The following is a 13,148-nucleotide window of genomic DNA, read 5'->3' as shown; positions in this document are numbered from 1 at the left end:
GTGCATTAGGTTGGAATATTGTGATGTCCAGCATGAACATGAGGACAACACCTGTTTCAGCATTCTTTTGGGCACCTGACTGTTGTTTTAAGACAGAACTGGAAAAACCTATCCTTGCACCTATCCTTTAAAGCTGCAGTAGGTAGCTTGCATAAAAGTAATTTTTTGTCCAGACAGCAGTACATGAAATATGTAATCTATGAAAAAAAAAAAGGTTCCATTGGTCTCACCTACCGCTCCTACTGTGATTCGCAAGAATCCACCACGCCCAACAAAAAACAACCAATCAGAGCAGAGTAGAGGAGCATCTGAGGGAGTGTTTGACATCTGTCAATCATTACTCACACCCTGCGAACCGCCCCCTCCCTCCACTCATGCTGCCGTGTGCTGCTCAGTCAAACAGCTCTGTGAGCGGTGTCAGGAGGCTAGTGAAAGCTATGGCAGAGGAACAGCCACCTGCAAAGGAGAAACTGTCCATACCGCCGCTGCCAACAACAGCATATACGGCTAAGACAACAAATAACCATAAAGCTAATATGGAGATTGTTACAGTAACACGCCGCTAGGGTATGTTAGCGACTGTGATGTAGCGGCTGGGCAGAGTTAGCTTGTTTCCGATGCTAACTTAGCATCGGAAACATCGGCCATGACAACCAGTAACCACTAACATTAGCCTTAGCGATGCAATGCTAAGGCTAATGTTAGTTGTTAGTGGTTGTTGTCATGTCAGCCATGCAGACGGAGGAGGAGGGGCTTGGAGGTAGGGCATGAGTGCAGCGGAGAGAGAGGAGGAGTGACGTGGAACTTGTGTTCGTTCAAATTTTCAGGCCTAAGTCTGCTCTCTTCATGACCTTACCTACTGCAGCTTTAACATGCTGGTACATAACCATGTCATACTGGCATAGCCATTACAGTTCATGTCTACATACACTGATGAGACATGGGAAGCTTGTATGTGTGATTACTCTGTGTTCATATGTGAAAAATCAATTTTGATACATTATACTAATAACCTATTTTCTCATTAATAATTAATAATGACAATAATGCGACTGAACAGAAGGAGAGAGAGTAGAGCATGCAGAGGGAAGGACAGGAGGGGACAGAGGGAGACAGCGGGGGAGAAAGAGGAGTGAAAACAGGTGCAAATCCCACAGCCCAGAAGTCATCAATCTTCCACTGAGGTGGAACAAGGCGAGCTGCCCCAGTTGGAGCCACAGAGAAACTCTCCACGCTGCCAATGTATTACTCTCATTCATTTCCATCTATCACAAGACCAATTGGCAGGAAATAGAGATAGAATTTTTTTATTTACTTAATCATGGTCTCCTTTTTTTCACATTCATGATGTTATAGCCTTAATTTAATATTGTTTTTTGGAGCTTTCAATCTGCACTGTGGGAAGTTCAACACAAAAACAAAAAACACCTCTTGTACGTGTAGTATATATTCAGACCCTCAATTTGTATTTTATGCATCCTCTGCTTTGTTTAATTCTGTAAAGAATGTCTTCACAACTTAATTGAAGTTTAGAATGAAATTCACAGCATGCCACAGGAAAAATCAAGCCATTGAATCTCTCTGGAAAAACACTCTGGATAAAATGCAGTGGAGAAGTCAACGTGGAGATATCAAACAACATGTGTCATTTGAATTTGACAGTGTGATATTGCTCTGTGATTACTCTGCTCTGTGATCCACTTAACTGATGTATCACAGACAAACTCCCAAACAGTGAGTGATACTCAGCCTGCATTCCACATATTTATGTTTAACCAAAAAAGGGAAACGTATGAAGAATTCGATGGGCACTATAGTATGGTTTGGCCATTTCCAGGGAGCAATGATATGACATGTTGAAACTAATATGCAGCTTGGCTGTCTTTCTGAAATGTACCAATATAGTACACATGTGAAATATTTTTATTAAGTGGAATTATTGTTCACATGGATGAGATAGACTCTTGGTTGATGATGATGGTACAAATATTGATTTGTGCCTTGTTTTATATATGTGTGCTAGTGAAAGTGGTCCATTGCATATTTCTTACTAAATCATTTGTGCAGATGGGCAGTGGAAAATCAAAGTCTAGAAAGGTTTCAGTAATTATACTGTTATCATTTCTTGCAACATTAAGGTAACGAGTGCTTCAGAATGTTGGTTAAATCTGAACTTGCAACCTCTCAAGGCAAAAAAAAAAAAAAAAAAAAAAAAAAATCTATGTCACAGGCCTGACAGAGTAACTAAAGCACTATCCCGGTGGCTGGAAAGTCCATTTCAGGGAGAAAACCCACTGCATGTGGCAGACTACAATAAGAATATGCCACTGTTAGATGACCTTATCACGACAGCAGAAGTTCAACAGGTTATTGACCACTAATTAAAGAGCAGCCCCGATGGGGTAAACCCAGGGGTCTTGAAACTTCTTCCAGTTGAACGGTTAATATTTTTATGCACATTGGTAAATGTCATCTTTTTGACAGGCTATCCAATGAGCTGGGCCCCTGCTAGATTGATCATGTTATTCAAGTAAGGCATAATTCTCTGGGGATAAGTATGATCAACATTACAACAACATTGTATGACTATGTGTTGAACAATAGATTGATGGCCTGGTATAAACCTTTCCAGAGCTGCACTCCAGAAGAGGCTGCATAGAACATATTGTGACATGTGTTCCTTTTTATTGTGTTTGTTGACATGCCTATTAGAAAGATTAATGATCAGAGATGATGGATTCTTGAAATGGCTCCATGTTCTAATGCTGATGGATGTTATCCTGGAAAAATTGAGAGCAAGGCTGACAGAGAAACTGAAATATTTGCTGAATAATGTGATGAATACAGTATTCTTGTTAATGACGATAAAACAGTGTTTATGGCTATCTTGGGATCTAGGGAAGACAGGTCACCTTTTCAGCTTGATTCATTGATAGTGAGGCATTGTGACAGGTATGCATATTTTGGAGCCATCTTCACTTCTGATGGAAATGCCCGAAGCTCACTTGTTTTATATAATTATGTAAAAGAGAAGACAAAGTGCTTAAACAAATGACCTGTCATCCTATCCACCAACTATGATGCTCCATTCTCCATTTTTCCATTCTCCAACAGAATGATGAAATCCACCCATCTCAGACCAGCACTTAAAAAAGATGGCGATAATCTCACAAAGAATCCATCTGAAATCTCCTACCAAGTGAGTGAGAGCTTGCTCTTTAACTTTAAGTGATGATTGATTTTTTACTATACGTAAGAGTGCTTGGCTATTACAGAGGGCTCGCACCAGCAGCCTGAACACTAACAAAATAAAAATCCATATCAGCTTAGTAGAATGAAAATGCCAAATTACTTGCTTGAGCAAATTCTATTTGTTTATGGAATGAAGAACCATCAAATATTACTTGATTAAATGAACTTGACATTTCACATTTGTCGCAGCTATAGTGTTAAGTTAGCTGCATACAACGTTTATATTATGTTAATTCTAATGCTGATTTATATAAATGGTTTTGTTTTGCCTTGATAATTATTAATACCATCAAATAATTCACTAAATCAGTCTGAAACTGAAATTCTTTTATCAATTATGTTTTGCATGCTTGCTTTGCACTACTGGCGAACCTACAAGTTTCGATAGACTGAATGATGGGATTTCTGTTGGGATCTGAACTGTTTAGTTTTGTTATTTCTTGTTTTATTTTGTAGCCATCCCTCATGTGTTTTCTTTACTTGTGTTTTCCCACCCTTGTGATTGTTTGATTGTGTCCACCTGTGTGTTATTATTTCTCCTCCCCTGTCTATTTAAGTGAGTGTGTTTCCCTTTGTCTTTGTCGCATCATCCCTTATGAGTAGCTTTTCTTGCTCCCCGTGTATTTGTGAGTATTTCCAGTCTCGTCCCTGGTTTCCCTGTTTTCTTAGATAACTGTCTTGTGTTCCTGGAGTTTGCTTTTGTTTTTTGGATTTTTGAACTGAGTTGGATTTAGTTTGCCTTGTTTTGTAAAATAAATTATTTGAACACCTTTTTTTTTCCTTTTTGCTCTGCCACAACATTATAACAATTTTTGTGTTGTTATTTGTATTATCTTTTAATATTTTTACAAATGAATTTAGTGTATTTGGACGAAAATGGTGGCACGGTGGTGCAGCAAGAAGGTCACCGGTTCGATCCCCGGGTCGGACGGGGCCTTTCTGTGTGAAGTTTGCATGTTCTTCCCATGCATGCGTGGGTTCTCTCCGGGCACTCCGGCTTCCTCCCACAGACCAAAAACATGCTCATTAGGTTAATTGGTGACTTAAAAAAATTGTCTTTAGGTGTGAGTGTGAGCGTGAGTGGTTGTTTGTTGATATATGTTGCCCTGCAGTTGGCTGACGACCGGCTCAGGGTGTACCCCGCCTCTTGCCCATTGACAGTTGGGATAGGCTCCAGCCCCCCCCAAACCCGAAAGGGATAGTCGGGGTATAGAAAATGGATGGATGGATGGATGGATGGATGGATGGATGGATGGATGGATGGATGGATGGATGGATGGATGGATGGATGGACACAAATGTTTCTCTGCTGTCTGGACAAAAATCTCTTTGTGTCAATAAATAGACTGACTAGGAATAGGCTGTAGCAATGTTGACAGAGGCAGAATAAATATTCATATAAATTAACATACTGAGCACACCGATGGTTGACATTAGAGGAGTGAATGATGAAAAAAGTGTGTGGGGGGGTGGGGGTGGCAAACATAATTAAAAGTAAAGTGAATAACACTTTTTTTCCAAATATACATGCTTTTCAGAATTTACACATAGTGGTATACGTAAACAAATTATTTGTTCACTTGTGTCCTAGTAAGGAACATTCTACAACATAAATAAGTGGAGTGGAACTAAATGAGATGTGTGTTTCGAGACTTCCAGGCAGTGTATTTTTGGGGGTTGGGAGGGTAGCTGGATGATGCAGGTCATCAACCTGCAGAGCTTTAGCAGATAACAACTGAAGGTTTGACTGTTTTCTCCGGCCGAGGCCAGTCTGCTGCTGAAGGTGAAAAAGAGCTTTAGGTGGCACTGTGTTATTAGCGAAGCTGAATTGTCTTTGTTTAACAAAATTAATTCCATTATGAATAACCATCTTTGTGTCCCTGGTGCTCGGGGCAAACACTGCTGAATTAGCAGCAACATCACTGCTGTTCATATCTGGCTGGTCCACTGGGGCTTGAAGTCAGCCATGACCAGAATCTGTACAATACAGTGTGTACTGTCAAAGTTATACCATAAACAATGCATACTGTATGTATGCGATGATGAACTTGTTGATCCCAGGGAGAGAAGCAGTTTTGTGCCATCTTTATTTTTAGATATCTGTTGGTGTGACTTTCATATAAATGAATATCAGATTTTCTGGTCATTGCACCATGAACTCCTCACCAGGATCCACACAACCGTGTGGTAGCAGTAGCAGCTGCTACTGTTTGTTTGAATTATTATTAAGAGTTTTCATGTAAAGGCATACATCTAGAGTTAACAGAAACAGTTAACAAAACAAAAACAAAACAAAACAAAACAAAAAAAAAAAAAACAGCCTCAGACTCACACTAGCAGTCCAAAAAACTATGTAATTCTAGTGCAGATACTTTAGTGTACTGGGTACAAGGATATTTTAGACGAGTGTTGTCCAAGCTTTGGGTCAACAGTTTGGGTTTGTGTCTTGTTTCAGCATGATAATGCCCAAATATGCAATGCCAGATCCATACAAAAAAAAAAAAAAATCAGTTTATTGTGGAAGAACTTGACTGGCCTGCACAGAGCCCTGACCTTAACCTCATCCAAAACCTTTGTGATGAACTGAAACACTGGCTGTGAGCCTGAGCCAGGCCTTTTCACCAACATCAGTGGCTAACCAAAAGCAACTCGAGGTCCATTTTCAAGCTTTTTCTTGAGCTTTCAATCATATGGTCCTGGTAGGTTCAGACCACTGTTGCCAGTGGTTTTAAATCAAGTCCACAAATATTTCATAAGAGTGTCGACATTGTGCTGCATATTATTAACTCTATAGAAATAATACAATTTCCAACTACGCATTACGATGTCCATCTTTATGCTGATGATACCATCTTGTAGATCATGCGATCTGTTGCAAACAAGGCCTGGGTAACCTCCGATTCAACACTAAAAAACAAGCATGCATTTCCCAGTAGGAAGCTTTGATGTTCCTACTTTGATGCATTCTCTCAATAGAACTTTTGTACAGCGATATATAGCACATTGGCCCACAATACTCACACTGAACCCCCCACTTAAAACTAGAAATGTATCTTTGCAAACTGAGTAAAACATTACAAAATCCACTGTAATACATCCACATTGGAGATAGGCTGTATGCCTATGCTGATGGCACTACCCTTAGACTACTGCCATTTACCACTATGACATTTGAGTTATTACTCAAGACAGCTGATGCACTCCCCATTTTGAGTGACTGTTAAGAATCAAAGTGCATTCTTCACCTTGGAAATAGAACTTTAATAAACAAACCCCAACTCAAGATCCACTTATTAGTATCATGTTTTAAGATAAGTCAACAAAAAATTTTCATGTCTGAAATCACAGTAGCTGCTGAGCTCTTATGTCAACAGATCAATCTCCATGACAACTGAGCAAACTCCATTGGCCAGTGATGACCGTGTGATACAGTGAGTGAACCTTGAGTTTGAACTTTTCTGTCCAAGTATGGGACAGTGGAAGATGTTGAAGCTTTGAGCTGATGTAATGCCTGTGGTTTTGAAATGACATGACATTCATTATGCAAGAATGCATTTGGTATTCATGAAGTCTATTTTAGACCAATACGTATCCGTGACCACAAACTTCTATACTGGGCAGAATCTTCTCTTGAAGCAGGTTAATCAAATGTGGGAGGTCAGTTTGGGGAAAGTGCATCAATTACTATGTGCTATTAAGACCCAAGTGCTATTAGAAATGAGTGCAGAACCACTTGATACATTCTACACAGGGAGTTTCCATTTCTCTAAGAGAAAAATGAGTTGCGCATCTTTGTTATATCGACTCCACAGTCCTGATATTTCATTCAGCACAAGTAGACTTTTCAGGCAAGGCACCTTTCTTCAATGTGTAGCAGTCAACCCTGTTTATTACAGATGTAAATGTGTTTACAGTATCATCAGGCTGAGGCAGCAGCAGCTCTACTAAACCACACCAGATTCAAAAAGAAAATATTGGAAAAGATGTTTTCACCTACAAAGCTGTACAGGACCCAGGACCAAACATTTCCTCAGGGGTTGGTGGAGACCAAACCACAGCTAAAGTCAAAAGTCAGGCAAAGTCAATATAACTATCATCATGTAGACACAAAAGGGAGTCAAAATGAATGCTTACTCTGAGTTGCTGTGTGTCTGTTGGATGAGAAATTAGAATTACAGACTTTTTTTTTTCAAAGCATATCAGCCTCATAAGGTAATAATATGTTTTGTTTACAACTTCTAGCAGTGTAAACAAGTGGCCAAAATGCAACTGCAAACTGAGTCAGCTGTAAAAAGCTAAGCAGAAATATCATTCCCACTGCTTTATTCATTCACTCTCACTCTTTATTCTTAGACTGTATATCGAATCCTAACCTCTGACTCATTTACTGTGCTCCTTGTTGTATCAGTCCATTTAGACAGTTACATATTCTTAGCCATGAATTACATACATAAAGACATAGTGCACTACATCACACCCTACATAGAGCACAGCCGTATTCTCTGAAACAATGTGAAAGTTACAGTGACTTAACAGTCACAATGTTTCTGTGAAGAGAGTAATATTCTTCATTATTATTAAAGTGTAATAGTGATACAATCTACAGAAATAATTTAATGTATTTCAATGTAATGTGATAAGATACATATTTTGCAAAGTAAGATGACGACAGATAATGTTGCAACATTAATGACTACAAAATTAAACAGAAAAGGAAAGGAAAAACACAAATGTTAAGCAATCTGTATTACATCACTGAGAAATGTCAATGATTATGACAAAAAATGCTGATATGTTAAAAACCCATTGTATAAGCTTAAAGAGCCACATTTCTCTGCCACTCAAGTCAGGTCGTGTTGCAAAGACCAACATTTATCTCTAAGGGAATGCTCCTCCATAAACAGGTGCATCATTTCTTTTCATTTTGAACTGGCAGAGCTTTACCTTTATGTGTCCACCAACCAATGTGCCACACTAAATTCCAACATCTCCTCTCCACTAACCCTATTAACAAGCCCTACAGCAGCTTAACAAACGCTGAACTTTCTGAGAAAACAACTGCAACCAAGCTTCACATCACATCATCATAAACCGATCAAAGGGCTTAAACCACAGAAAGTGAACAGGCTTTCCTCTTTAAGAATGCACAACATGTCCTGATTGCAGCTCCTCTACTGTAGCTGTCACTTCTTTAATTGATTTAAGAGAGCCTAGAAGCTCCCCAACCCCCTCCAGCTTAATGTCCCATCTTTCACGTTAAATACTCAGGAATAACCTTGATACTTGGCAACACATGTAACAAAGAAACTGCCAAGTGCCACAGAGACTTCATTTGAAAATTCTGGTGTAGAGTCAGTGCCCTTTTGTTCATTTTCTCATCAGCAAGCAGTGTTACTAGTGAAAAGCAGAGCAGTTACCTCACACAAGCCTGTCAATGTTCCTCCGAGCTGCTGCTGAGTAGAACAAGTCCAAATATTTCATGTTACTCTCAGCATGGCGATTTCTCTCTCCGTTAGTTCACCCTGTTGAACTAAAAGCCTGCTCTATCTGCCCTCTTCCCTCTTTTCCCATCTCTTCTGTGTATCCTCTCAGCTCTCTCTCTCCCTTTTTCCCTTTAAGTCCCTCCCTCTCTCAGCCCCTATCTCTCTCATACATCCATTGACCCCCTCCCTCTCTCTCTCTCTCTCTCTCTCTCTCTCTCTCTGTCTCTCTCTCTGTCAGTCGCTGTACTTTTCACTCAAGCCTCTCCTGATCTCCCTTTCGCTCACTAGGATATTCTTTGAAATACAAAATTGTCTTACTGTTAAGAGGTTAATGAAGTACTGTATTGCCAAAACAGACCGTACAAAGTTAAACAAAATAATATTTAAAGAAATTCTCTAAAATACTCTTGTTATTTTTGGGCTTTTGAGGATGATGAAAAGATCAGTATTGCTGGTCACAAACGCGTTATTGTAATTCCACTACTTTTGGTAGTAATTAAAATTACTGAAAATCATATGGACTATTATTTTTATCTTGATTATCTAATATAGGAGAATGATCCCAAAACACAATAATAAAATACAGTTAGGGTTTATTAACCAGCTAAAAATAACAATTACCAACAGAAACCACCATGTTCTAAACACACACATTACAAACACTAACAAATAATAACTTCTACAATTTAGAACATAAAACCAGCAAACTTTCCAAACTGCTCAGTCCAGCATGTGGCATGCATGATGGGAACATGGAGGAGAGTGAGGGATGATATGACACAGAATGGAATAATTCCAAATGAAAAAGACTCCAACCAGCCAAGACAAAGAGAGGAGCCATACCTCAAAGAGGCGCAACTTCTAATCCCTGTAGTTTATGTATGATAAATCTGATGCAGACCAGAAAAACTGCAGATTCTATGGATGAGAGCCACAAAAGCACAATCAAGTGCTAAAAATAAAGTCCAGACTCAGATGTCGCTTTATTTTGCTTGCAGCTATCATTAAAAATGTTTTCTTTTCTTTTTTTTTTTTTAGCATTTTACATTTTATACATTCATATTTTATATTTTTCTACATACTAAACTAAAAATGTGTGGTTCTGAATATAAGTGGGAAAAAAGTAATCTGAGTAAGTACCTTTTATATGTAAAATATTCATGAATTGAATTTACGAAAAAGTGCTATGTTGTCATATGCATAGTTATCTGGATATGATATGACCAATATCAGGACATCAGATTTTGTTTATACCGCACAGTCTTTTTACCAATGGCAGCTTCAAGATAAAAATTATAAAGTAATAAAAAGTTACTCAGCACAGTAACATATTACTTTTTAGTCAAAAGAATCAGTAAAATAATTGAGTTACTTTTTAATGAGGTGACCACTAACTGTAACTATTAATTATTTTTTAGTTACTTGTACAAGACTGGAAACGGTCAACGTCAATCCATATCTGTGTGTAATGCAAAGAGCATAACATAGCTACTTTTGTTGTGGCATGTACAGTATTTGTTGGTGTTCATTAACAAGTGAAATACTGATAATAGTGATAATACTCGGTTTTATTTTGATGTAACTGCCGCAATGCAGCTACTTCGTCTAAAATTCCAGTGTGTTCTTTTGAAATTACAACCAGAAGGATACTATTGTAATTAAGTTTTATGCTATTTATGAAGTATGGAGCTTCAGTCAGGACATGTTAAGTTTCGCATAAAGACTGGTGCCACTAGGACACAGCTATGCTCTGTCCAAACTGAAAAAAGATGTCTATCAACAACCTCGTTGTTCAGGCTGAATTGACCTGTGTTTTATTTTGAAAATTTACCAGTGTCTCTACACTGTCCCTGTTTCTGACTTCTGTGCAGATCACTTTCATCTTTCAAAAATAGACTGGGCACATCTTTTTTTCACAAATAACTTTTTCAAACAAATTATTATAATGATGTATTTTCTCATTATTGCCACACATCAAATTATGAAATAAAAAGTAAATTAACAAGAAAAGTTTGTGATACAATACGATAAGGTAACTTTGTTGTTATAGCACAAAAAGTTCCTGTAAAAATTGAATAATTTGTTGTGATTTCTACTCATACAGAATATGTCATAATAACATGAAAATATGTTGTTTGTGCTTATGCTAAGCTAGGCTAACCTGAGCTCTGTACTTAACTCACTCAAAGCATAAATGCAAATTACTCAAAATGAAAGAGGCAACAAAGACAAGAAAATGTCTGAGCATGGTACTGAATTGTATTCTATGTTAGAGGAAACACAAATAGCTAAAAGTGAATCATCAAAAATGAAAATCAAATAAGATGATATATATTCTTAATGTAATGTGTAATATATTCTCTCCGTCTCTGTGTTGCTGTTTCTCTTTCAGCTCAGTCAGTTGTTGAAAATGTCACAAAGTTATACTTCTCTCTTCTTCTGGCATAGCCTCTCCCTGTGCCTCTTCCTTTCTTTTCATTTTGTCTTATTTTCTTGTTCCCTCCTCCTCCTTCACCTCCCTCCACACCCCTACCCCCATCCCTCCCGGTGAAGATAGTTCAGAGTTGTTGACAGAGTATCAGTTGTGAAGATTCCAGGCAAACGGTCTGTTTCTCTGCCGGCTGTTTTTGCTGTATTGTAGCTGAGACGCTATCTGACTGCATCTCCCCAGAGCTTCTCAAGCAGGGTTTCTCTCCCAGCACTTAATCACACACACGCGCACACACACACACACACACACACACACACACACACACACACACACACACACACACACACACACAGACTTACAAGTATGCCTGTTATGACAGCCAAGCGCACAGTGACTCATGCATGAATAAGAGCGCAAACACGGGATGAATTTACCCGCAAGTGGGGTTGTTTATTAAAAAAAAGAAAAAAAGATTGCATATATGCACAAAAAAAAACAGACACACACACACACATAAAGTAACCAAACATTTGTTATGTATGACATGCATGCAGGCGTGTACCTACTGAAACAAAAACACACTTGTGACATGACATGCATTCCACACATGCTACAGGTGAACGTAAAGGCTCACAAAAACAAACACACACACACACAATTAGAGAGACAAAGATTAACTTGTGGATTAGTATCACCCCCCTCTCCAACCTCCCCCCATCTTGAAGCTTGATGCTGCAGGGGTCTCTGGTGCCACAAAGACCCTCATCTGGCTCCCATCTTTAACAATTAGAGGCTTAACATGATGAGATGTTGTGTTAGTGCATGTGTGTGTGTGTGTGTTTATGGGGGGGGCTGGTAGTCACAGCTAATACATTTTTTACGTATGTGTGTGTCATGTTGACTCACATGCAGCATCATTACACAGCTCGGGCTCCTCTGCTTAGTTTGACAGATGATCAGAGCTGTTCTATATGTCTTTAATCTAACTGCTAATCAGAGAAGCTGCAGCTCTTGCATTTTTGATAGAGCTGTGATGGATGAATGTCCCTCACTTCTGACTGACCTATATAAAAACACTCCAACCTAGCTCTTGTACTGCTCCTGCTATTTTTCTGTCTGACTCTTTTCCTGTCTGCTTTTATCTCATTGATAGACTACCATGGTGTCCCTCCCTCTGCCTATGTTACCTTCACTTTGTCTCTCTCTTATCTCACTTGCTCCCTGCCTTTTTTAAATCCGAGGCAGTGAAAAACAGGTGAAAAGGACGAATATACATTTTAACTGAAGATACTCATCTCAAGAGTCCCTCCACAAGCTGGTGACCTTACAAAACAAGGATTTTAATAGAGCGTGAACTTCTAGCTATTTCTGCAATAAATGATTAAAACCAACTTGGTGAGAATGTGATGTGTTCACGCAAGAAACACATCACAACATAATGTAAACAAGCAAACAGCCATACTACATAGCGCTAACATGCTCAAAGTGAGTGTTGGATTAAAAAGTAAGTGCAATTCATTATAATTATATATAACAAGAAAACCATGCAAACATCAGTGTATATATAAAAAAGTTTATATATGACGATTTAAAAAAATATATATATATATGATGATAAAAAGCAAGTGCAATATAAATAATAGATATAAGAAATATATTGAAATGACCATGCAAATATTAGTAATTACATACAAAATTTATAAAACACATCACACATTCGGTGGTTAAAATTAATCTGTTAAGCCAAGTTAAAATACATGATAGGCTAGTAAAATGATGAACAGTAATAAATATATGAGTGAAACCCTAAAAGTGACTGTACCTGTGCCCATATGAATATAAATTAGATCGATATATATAAAATCTATATAAAAAAAAGGGGGGGGGGGGTTGTATAAACTTTATTCAAATATGGCAATGGTGTGGAGATATGTTTAGTCGTCCCAGCACGTTGAGGTTGATGTAAGTGGAGATCCCTTGGT

At 38.3% G+C, this 13,148-nt stretch overlaps 1 protein-coding gene across 1 annotated transcript in view; it reads right to left on the bottom strand.

The window, feature by feature from the left end:
- Positions 1–8,834, bottom strand: part of LOC139338462 (cadherin-12-like) — a 112,483-nt gene extending 103,649 nt beyond the window's left edge. The window contains exon 1 of the mRNA XM_070973477.1: positions 8,670–8,834. The gene's annotated coding sequence lies outside the window, so the exon portion shown is untranslated. The remainder of the gene's footprint in view (positions 1–8,669) is intronic.
- Between the last annotated feature and the right edge of the window lie 4,314 nt (positions 8,835–13,148).

This window comes from Chaetodon trifascialis, chromosome 11 (assembly GCF_039877785.1).
Source record: "Chaetodon trifascialis isolate fChaTrf1 chromosome 11, fChaTrf1.hap1, whole genome shotgun sequence".
Classification (NCBI taxonomy): domain Eukaryota; kingdom Metazoa; phylum Chordata; class Actinopteri; order Chaetodontiformes; family Chaetodontidae; genus Chaetodon; species Chaetodon trifascialis.
The sequence above is the reverse complement of the archived record's forward strand: the minus strand, read 5'-3'. Positions and strand labels throughout refer to the sequence as shown.